Below are 8975 nucleotides of genomic sequence, written 5' to 3'. Positions count from 1 at the left end.
CCCCCCCCCCCCCCCCCCCCCCCCCCGTGCTGGGCCTCGGTGATGTGTCTGTCCTCACGCTGCCGTGTCTCCGCTCTCTCGTGCGGGAAAGGGGGCCGGGAAGCCTTCCCAGGGCCGGGAGTGAGCCTCCGCCCCCGCCCCACCAGGGAGAAGCAGTCTGCGCGCGCGCGCACACGCACGCACAAGCACGCGCAGCACGCGCACCTGCCCGGCGGCCTTGCCCCAGCTCAGGCTGGCGCGGGGGGCCCGCAGAGCGGCCGAGCCCAGGCCTCTGCCAGGAGCCAGACCAGATTTCAGAACAATTTGTAATGACGAGACACGTCTCGCTTTATCTCTGGGCAAGGCTCTCTCGGCTCAGGGCAGCTGATCCAAAGGCCGAGCGGGCACCGGCACGGGTCCTTGAAGATCAAGAGGGCCCGTGCAGGCGTTAATGAGGTTATTACCTCGGCCGCCCCAGGCCTTTCCACGCAGCCTCCCCAGAAAGGGTGATAAACCTGTCGGCAGGCCGGCAGGGCATTCCCAGTGTTGTTTTTTACTCCCTATTAAATGCTTTTATTTCCCTTTTTAAATTCACAAGCAGAAACAGAGTTTGAAACAGCTGCGAGCCCGCAGTCATCTTGCGAGTATTCTGTGCGTGAAGACCCACGGCAAGGGACACTCGGCAGCTTGCAGGCTAGACTGTGTGGTACGGGAGCCACCAGCCACCTGTGGCCGCCGGTGTGTGAACCGTGGCTGCTTCGCCCGGCGATACGCCAGACACGCAGGGCCTCCGTGGCCGAGAGGGCTTCGTGAGCAGGCAAAGGGTGTGACATTTCTCATTGCCAACGTTTCTATTAGTTCCATGTTGAGAGATAGCGTTTTCGATGTATCGCTTAAATAAATTATATTACTGAAATTAGTTTCACCTGTTTTTCCTTGGTTTGACGCGGCCACTATAGAACATTTGAAATGTCCTAAAACGATACGTCCATTGGGCAAAGCTCGTCTAGACACATGCAGTTCAAACCTGCAGTGCAGAGCCAGCCAGGTGAGTGCTGGCGGGCCGCCTCCAGCCTTGAAGCCAGCAGAGGTCTGGACCCTCAGACACCCCAAGACCAGCGGAGCCAGGGGACGGGGACACCCCCGCTGGCCTCACCAGCTGTGTGATCTTGAGCAAAGTGTTGGGCATCTTGGAGCCTCGGTTTTCTCCTCTGGATAATGGCCAGCATAGAGGGTTGCTTTAAGGAATACTCATTCACACGTTCAACAAATACGTACTCCACTCTGTGGAGCACTAGGGGCGCAAAGCTAAAACAAAGCTCTCCTGGAACTCGGGGTCTCCGGATAAGCAAGTGACAAATAAGCATGTACTGTTTCAGGTAATGTGTTTCGGGAGTGGTCAGTAAGGTCTGTTGGAGAGGAAGCCAACCGGCCATCTAGAAAGTCTAGATCCAGTATTATAGGCAGAAACAACAATAGCACGTGCAAAGGCCCTGGGGCAGGAACTGGCTTGGCTTGTTCAAGGAACAACAAGGGGCATGGGATGGTGGGAGAAGGTGAGCTGGGGAGGCAGGCAGTGGGGCAGGTCACACAGGCCTTGAGACCAAAGTAAGGCATCTGGACTTTACTCTAGGGGCATGGAAGGCATTAGAGAGTGTGGGCAGGGAACACAAAATGTGGCAGCCTAGATGGGAAGTTTAGCTGCCAGCCTCCCCGGCCAAAGCAGCAACCCCCTGGTCCCCTCGCTTGCCTCCTGGGGTCTTCAGGACTTGTGGCCAAGTTCCTGTGTTCTGGGTGTGAATTCCAAGGAGATGGGGCTGGCCACCGGGTCTGAACCCAGAGCCATCCCCCACCTCTTTCCCCAGGCACTGCCCACGGGCCCTGTCCCTCTCTGGTCTGTGACCGTGGACGGGGCGGGAAAGGCCTGCAGCAGCCCTTGGCCATCAGACAGACAGGACTCACCCCTGCCGGGCAGAGGTCAGAGCTAGCGGCTGGACCCCAGGACGGCTGGGGATATAGTGCAGGGATGGCCTGCCAGGCCTCCCTGAGAGAGGACAGTGAGGTCACACCCTCCAGAGACGTGGGCCCACCAGACGGAAAAGCCTCCCGATGTCAGAGAGGCCTGCACCTCCCTGGATGGGAGCACAAATCCGACCAGAGCTGTGGGGTCAACTCGGGGGGCCTCCCTCAGCAGGGGGAGAAGGGTGCTCAAGTGGCCCGTAGAAGCCGGGCCAAGGGGCCAAAGGTGCATGCAGGAAGCACAGACACTTCTAGAAGGAAGAGGCAAATGGGTCACAGAGCTACCATAATCAGAACAGGGAGGCTCTCGTGTGACAAACGGACCGGAACCACGGAGCCCAGAAAAGACTCCGTCCCAGAGGAAAAGCCGTGCGAGGTACCGGCCTGTTTATTCCATAGGACAGTCTGGAAGAGTGACCTGGTGAAACCACACTTTACCCCCAGCGCTAAATGCACTTCAGGGGGATCCGGCAACGGTTCGATGAATGTTCTGGAACACGCGTGGGGCGGGTGCGTCTCTGCACGGGGGAAGCTCGCACCGCTGCCTGCCGCGCTCCTGCCAACGTGCGTGCTCTTGGCCAGCCTCGCAGGAGCAAGCAGCCCCCTCCGGGCGGAGAGCGCTCCACAGGCACCTGCTGGTCGTGGTCGCGAGAAGCCCCCCGAGGCAGGTTGCTCTGGGGACAGCAGATGAGAGCGTCTGGACGGCTCCACCAAAACCCGGGCAGCCAGGGACGCCACCAGGACCAGGGAGAAAGGGACGGTCGTGGTGATGCCGCGCGCCTTGGGACCTGGGGTGAAAGGTCACGATGCCCGCGGCTTGCTTCCAGCGGCCGGGTCCGGGTGTGAAGGTGACCGGTGGGTCGACAGCGGCCAGCGACACGCAGGTGACTGCGGCTTCGCAGAGCAAGCGGAGTGGGGGACGCGGGAGGCGGGCGAGCCGAGGTTCACTGTCGGTTCTCACGCCTGTTCTGGAAGGCCGACAGCGCTCAAACACAAGGCTGTGGGGGAACGCTGATCGCTGTCTCCCAGTTTTCCCACGGTTTGCCGAAGTTCTAGAAGACAGGGAGCTTTCTCCGGAAGACAGCACGGACCACAGATCACTGTGGGCAGCAGGGTCGCCGCTCACAGTGTTTAGGTTCAACAAAGCCCAGCATAGAAATTTGAAACAGAGTAAAAACTTGAAAACCCGAACACAACCGCTGTCTGTTATGATCGCGTTCCCGGCCTCCCCGCGTATTGATCCGCGTAGGAAAAGCGTATGGTGGTCACAGCCGTCTACCTGCCGGGTCTCCCTCGCGGGTCCCTCCTCGGGAAAGCACGGGCTGACACACACAGGGCAAGCAAGTCCTGGGGGCGCCTGGCCACAAGGCCGGTGGACGGGCCCACGGGCAGCGCGAGCGGAGGGCGCCGGCAGGAGTGGGGGAGGGGCCACAGCGACGCTGACAGCAACTTGGCACCTCGAGCCCTGGCCGCGACCCAACCCTGCAGCCCCGCGTCTGGGCACCTGGCCTAAGGAAATGGCCCGACCACAGAGCGGCCGCGCGCGCGGGGGGGGGGGGGGGGGGGGGGGGGGGGGGGGCGACCGGTCCCACAAACACTGGAAACAACCTAAAATCCCAGGTGTGAGAGGCCTTGTTTTCCTGACCCTCTGGTTGGAAACTGTCCATCCCCGGGACGGCGGCGAAGACAGCTCCCCGAAGTGGAAACCACGGAGACGGGACGCTGTCCACGGCGGGGTCAGAGCATCCGCCGCTGGTCTGGCTTCCTTCCGCCCAGCGTCCAGGTGGCGTGGGGTGCGGGTGTCACCGGTGTGAGAGGTACAGTCCCGTCTGTTTCGGAAGAGACACCCAGGCTCTGAAGAGGGCAGCGCTCCCCCCCGCCCCGCCTCCCCCTCCGTCCACAGTGCAGGGATGATGGCCCTTTTAGAGCGGGGACACTGACCGGCGGGGGGTGGGGACACGATGCCCCGAAGGGCCAGGCTGCATGCGGCCCTCCTTGGGTGGTCCTCAGCCCTCCAGGCGTCCCCCACCCCACCCTGCACCAGGCCGGGCTGGGAGGGGCGGCTCTGTCCCGGCCCGCTTGGCCCCCGACCCCTGCCGGCTGGTGCCCCCCCGGGAGGGGGTGCCAGAGCTCAGGGCTCACACCTGTGCTCTGAGTGACCCCGGCAGTGTCCTTCCTCCCTGGGGACAAGGGCTGTGGGCCCAGCAGAGGGAGAGCTTGACACCCCTCCCCGTCCGTGACTGCCGGGGAAGCTATTTTCATCTGTGGCTGTTTTTCTCTACAGGAGAGAGCAAAGTACGGAGGATAATCTTATCCTTGTCCTGCGGTGACCCTCGGGAGACCTGGGGTGGGGGGAGGCCTGGCGACCTCTGCGGCCCAGGCTCCCCTCTGGGGGGACAAGGGGAGCGGCGTGTGGGTCCCCCGGCGTCCTGAGCTCCTACTATGCGCCTGCCGGCGGGACGTCAGAAGGACAGGAGAGAGACCAGGCCCGAGGCCCGGGGGAGACAGCCCGGGTCTGAGGATGGCTTCACCACCAGCTGGCTGTGCAGCCTGCCACAAGAGCCTTCACCTCTCTGAGCGCCTGTGGTCTCAGGTGACGGGGGTGATGCCTGGGAAGCAGTGAGCACAGAGCCGGCGAGCGTCTCACTGCCGGGGTGCGGAGAAGGCCACGTGCGGTGACGCGGGCACAGACCTTGTGCCCGGCGCTCAGCTCGGGGCGTTTCCGCCTGCAGCTCAGAGCTCCCCGCCACCCCCCCAGCCACAGGAGCCCCGGGTGGGGGAGCACAGGCAGCGTGGCCCCACACGTGTGGGCGAGGGGTCCCTCCGCACCCCACGTCACCAGCTCCGGTCTCCCCGGGACGGCGCCGCGCTCCGCCCTTCGAGCCTTCACGTGCAGCTAAGATCACAGCGTGTGCCCTGTGAACGCAAAACAGAGCCACCCGGCCCCTACGACCCAAACTCTGGTCTACACTAGGGTTATTTCTGGATCCCCTGCTGCGTGCTCTGTCCCTGGGGACACCGTCCTTCTGGCCGCTCAGACCACAGCCTGCGAGCCAACCCTGAAGCCGTCTGCCTGTACGTCCGTGTGTCAGGAAATATTGTTGACTCGGCCCTCAGAATGTCTCTGAAACCTGACCAGTGCCTCCCTGAGGTCACCTCCTGGCCCCGGCCCCCGCCGTCCCCCGGGAAAACGGTCCCAGGGCCCCACCCCCCCCCCCCCCCAGCCAGTGCATCTCCACTCTGCTGCTAGAGTGACCCCCTCAGACGCGTCAGCCTGCCCTCGGCCCCAGCCTTGTCCCGGGGGCTCCAGGGGAAATTAAGTGTGCATTGGGCTCTGGCGGGAATGAAGTGCATGGCCCCTACTGCCCGTGCCCACTGCTGCCGCCAAACCCGCCTCGCTGAGCCTTGGGCCCTCCCCTGAGTTACAGAGCCTTGTCCCGACAGATAACAGGTTATAAATAATCCTCTCCTCGCCGTGCAGGCTCCCACTGGCGAAGCTGGTGTGTGGGCAGGAAGCAGCCACCCGGGATCTGCCCGGGCCAGGGGCCCACGGCCCCCCACCCCCCACGAGGTCCCGCCATTGGGACCACCCAGCTGTCACCTTTCCAAGTGGCTGGTGCGGCCGGGCCGAGAGGCCCCCAAGTGTCCCTGAGGGTCTCTCGAGGACTATTGAGGACTGTGGGGTCTGGGGTGAGGGCAGCTCAGCACCTGGAAAACCCAGGTCCAAGTCCATGCTCTTTCTAGCATGTTCTGTGGGTAAGTCATGGAGCCACTCTGGGCCTCGGCTTCTCAGGAGTCATAACAAGTCCCAAACCAGGAGGTTAGAACCACAAGGACCACGCACCCCACTGTCTCCGTGGGCCGGGCACCCGGGGCTGAGCCAGCTGGACGGCTCTGGGCACTTCGGTCCTTGCTCAGGCCGCATGTGTCCTCACGACCCAGCGCCAGGCTTCCCCCCACGGGGGGACCCTCCAGAGAAAGCATCCTCAGCACCCCGTCCTCCACAGTACCCTCCGGGTGACCCACGTGGGTGGGGGGACCCCAGGGCGCCCTGGACTTAAGGGTGGTTTCCAGGGCTAGGCAAGCTCCCACCACAGGCGCGTGGGGGACTCTTGGACCACGCACCCCTTGCCTCCCAGGAGAAGTTCAGGGGCCTCTCAACCAACTCAGCCTCCAGAGAACGGCCCCTGGGTCTTCCAGACTCAGCGGGAAGCAGTGAACAGGGCCCAGCCAGGCGGGCGGCTTGGGGCCTTGTTTAGCAAAGGGGGTGCATCCCTTCTGCTGGTGGCTGTGCCTGGGGGCATGGCTTAGCACTTTCCTGAAGGGTCCCCCAAAACATCCACCCACTCAGCTCCCAGGATCCCCCCGGCCCCCCTGGACGCTGCCCGTGTCTGACAGGAGGCTGAATAAAGCCACGCTCCCCAAGGGCACCCCTGGGTCCAGGAGCAGAGGAGGAATCCCAGAAGGCTTCCAGGAGGAGGCACCTGAGCAGAGCCTAGGACAGCAGCCAGCAGCCAGCAGCAGAGCTGCCCAGGCCAGGGATTCTCCTTCCAGCCGGGGCCCCACCCATCTTATCTCCTCTCCAGGGAGCGATCCCAGGGACCTTCCCGGGAGGGCAGCTGGGCCGCTCCCCTCCCCAGCCCGGCTGCAGGGCTGAGTCAACCGTCTGGAATGCACTTCCAATTCCTCCACCACCCCTCCCCCTCCTCTCTGTCCCCATCCTCCTCCTGCCCGTCCTGAGCCTCCAGTGCCAACCCATCCCTTCCTGACCCAGCCGCACCATTCCGGCCACCAGGCCTCGAGGATGAAGGATGGGCCAGGGACTCCCCAGGGCTCCCTGTCACCCTGGAGGCCAGGGCAGGAAGGAGGAGGTGCCTTCCCAGCCGGGGGGTGGGGGGAGGGGTGGGGGGGGTGTCTCCTCAGGGACCTGCCCCAGACCCTCTGGCCCAAGGGGGACGTGCCAGCTCTCGGCATCCCGCTCAGCCAGACCCCAGTAGAGATCTGTCCGAACCCACAACGTCCCCACCCTGTCTCCTCTGCACCCCAAGCGTTCGTTCTCTCTTCACGGGGCTCCGGCTTCTGGAAGCGGCTGAACAAGGGCCTCGTGCTTTCCTGGTGGCCTCCCTGGAGGAGGGGGCACCTGGAGGACGAGAAGCTCAGCGTGTCTCTCTGTGCCACCAGTGGCGGGGACTCGAAGGGACAGCATCCTGTGGGTCCTTACACCCTCTCGGCTCAGCAGCCCCTCTGAGCCTGTAGCTCGGGCCCGGCTTCTGTGGGCTCCCGTGTCTTGCTGTGGCCCCACAGGGGTTGAGAGCAGGACAGAGTCCAGACGAGGCCTTGCAGCCCTGCCCGGCCTGTGTGCTTCCCAAGGCAACCCCTCTCCTCTCCCAGCTCCCTTTCCTCCCCTTCCTCAGCTCACCTGCTGACCCCGGGAGGTGTCCTGAAGGTGGTCAGAGCCCTGCAAGGTTAATCTCGTGGAAGGGTGGCCGGGTGGGGTCAGCCCCCAGGCCCCGGCGGCGCCCTCCTCGCACGTGCTCAGACACCTGAGGGGCTGGTGGGTGCCTGCACCCCTGCGTCTGTGTTTGCGAGCTGGGCTCCTCCCAGCTGGAGGCGGGCACCCGTTTGAGCCCAAGCAGCCATGCCTGAGGGGCTCCAAATGTACCTGGGTGCCTGGCCGAACCTCCAGGCGAGGCGTCCACCTTGGTGGCCTGTTGGGGGCTGGCGCTCTGCTCGGTTCTGCACCTGTCCCAGGAGCAGGAGCGGGGTGCTGGGCTTACAGCAGGGCTGACCTGGAGGAGGAGGCTGGGCGGGGGCTCTGTTCCCAACAGTGACTCTGCCCTCAGGCTACATCTGCCTGGAGCCCCCAGCAGGACCTCCCAGACACCCTCTACTACCATTCCCCTGTGCGTCCTGCCCCGCCCCCTCCTCCCCAGCCCCCAGCCCTGTCAAAGTCCTGCCCCTCCTTCCTAGTGCCCCCCCACCCCGTCAAAGCCCCGCCCCTCCTTCCTAGCCGCCCCCCTCCTCCCCCCTCCCCCAGCCCTATCAAAGCCGTGACCGGTTACGTCTTCTTCACGGAACACAGGAACTCACTGCCCGCCCATGTAGTGTCTCATGGCCCCACCAGGTCGGGGCTCCGGGGAGGACGTAGCCATTTGTCATGGGACCCCGGTCCTGACAATGTCTGTGGGACGTGCCAGGCCCCTTGCTTGGCCCACGTTCTCCCTGGGTCTCAGCCTAGAAGCTGAGGTGCCTGGGCGGGTGGCCCCAGGGAGAGGCCTCTGCTGTGCCCAGGGCCATGCAGGGGCTGCGGAGGCCCAGACGAGGGGGCTGGCCGTGAACCGTGGGGGCACTGCTCTCCGCACCCCACAGCCTCCCCTCACCAGCCCCGGTGTCGGCCCCGCATGGCGGCAAGGTGACCCCAGAGGAGGAAGCCGGCCGGCTCCCCTGGGGTGGCGGCCTGGCTGTGCACAGAGGGTCTGTGATCAGTGACAGGGTAAGGTGGCAGGGGCAGGCTCAGATCCGGGCTCCAGGGTGGGGGAGACCACACCTGAGTGGGAACGGAGGGGCCCCCAGGTGGCTGCCACAGACGTCAGCCCTTCTCCGAGCTCTGTTTCCTCAGTGGGACAGTGGGTCCCGCAGGCTGCTGGGGGGCTCTGAGGACCAGGGCTGCCCGGGTCTGGGCGTGGGAGCACCAGGAGAGGAAGGGCTCTGTGCTGGTCTCAGTCTGCAGGCTCCCTGGGGCCGGTCTGGGGCCGGAGCCTAAAGCAGGGAAGCAGGGGGCCGGGAGGAGGCTGGTGACGCATGAGAGAGGCCTGGACTGGGGGTGGCCTGGAATGTGTGGGGGTGGCGGGGCATAGCAGCGGGGGCAGCCCCGGCTGGGTGAGGCCCCCCTGCCCGTGGGGCCGCACCTCTCGTCCCCTGGGACCAAGGCTCACGGTCCCCAGGGTGTGGCCACAGTCTCAGGCCCGGGGCCCCCC

The sequence above is a fragment of the Panthera uncia genome, chromosome E3, assembly GCF_023721935.1.
Source record: "Panthera uncia isolate 11264 chromosome E3, Puncia_PCG_1.0, whole genome shotgun sequence".
Taxonomy (NCBI): Eukaryota; Metazoa; Chordata; class Mammalia; order Carnivora; family Felidae; genus Panthera; species Panthera uncia.
This window is presented reverse-complemented; position numbering follows the sequence as displayed.